Source organism: Rhineura floridana, chromosome 9 (assembly GCF_030035675.1).
Source record: "Rhineura floridana isolate rRhiFlo1 chromosome 9, rRhiFlo1.hap2, whole genome shotgun sequence".
In the NCBI taxonomy this organism is placed as follows: domain Eukaryota; kingdom Metazoa; phylum Chordata; class Lepidosauria; order Squamata; family Rhineuridae; genus Rhineura; species Rhineura floridana.
Window position 1 is genome coordinate 39,935,453 of NC_084488.1, and position 1,088 is coordinate 39,936,540.

Here is a 1,088-nt window from a genome sequence, read left to right on the forward strand (position 1 = left end):
CTTTCCCCAAGGTACCAGCATTGCCTTGGTGAAGAATTAACAAAGTCTGGGCAAGTGGCCACTTAGCAGATATAAAAGTGTACAGAAAACAGGATGCACATATTTGTTGCTAGTATTCATATTTTAAAGGTGTCAACATGCCCTCAGTTGTAAATTGATGTAACCCACAGTAGTTCATATATTATTAATTTCACTGCATGCAATATTTAACACAAAGATGTTCAAAAGCCCTTTCAAAAGCATACTTGAACTAAATCTGATTCAGTTTTCTCAAGACTAATTAGGATATTGATTGGGCTATGGTATGCATTGCATGTTTGTATTTGCTTTTATGTAATTGATAAAATTTAAAACAATCAAGCATTTTCATGTGTGTAATAATTATCTGCCTACAGCCATACTACCCTGAACACGCCCGATCTCATCTGATCTCAGAAGCTAAGCAGAGTCAGGCCTGGTTAGTACTTGGTTGGGAGACTGCCTGGGAATACTGGGTACCGTAGGCTTAGAGGAAGACAATGGTAAACCACCTCTGAATACCTCTTACCATGAAAACCCCATGAATATATCCAAAAAGATTCATAGGGTCGCCATAAGTCATAATCAAAGGCATACAACAACAACAATTATCTATGTTTACTATGTTTATATATTCTAAATGTTGTGAGTCTATATATTTTCTGAAGAACTAATCCAGAGTCTTCAGTGCATGAATGGAGCTCCTGAGCATTGAACAGGAGATTGGACTCAGTGACCTTATAGGTCCCTTCCAACACTACTATAATTCTATGATTCTATTATTATTTGTGTGAAGAAGGAAATCCACTCTCACTTCATTGGATGGGTACAAATGTCTTGACAAACCGTGACTTACTGTGATGGAAATGAACCTAACTTCACATGCTCTTCCCTCAGTTGGAAATTGAGCGTTTTGCTTTCAATTGTGTGTTAACCACACTTGCTGTGTCATCTAAATTTTACAAGACAACTTCAAACCATCGTTTATGAAGCTGGCTTGTTTTTGTTAACTGTAGTTAAGATTAACAACAGTTTAGGGATCGGACAACATGCTAAACTATAGTTAAGCA

The 1,088-nt window shown here is 36.9% G+C and overlaps 1 pseudogene; it reads left to right on the forward strand.

Moving 5' to 3' along the window:
• Window positions 1-387: 387 nt before the first annotated feature.
• Window positions 388-506, forward strand: LOC133364739 (5S ribosomal RNA; annotated as a pseudogene).
• Window positions 507-1,088: the final 582 nt, after the last annotated feature.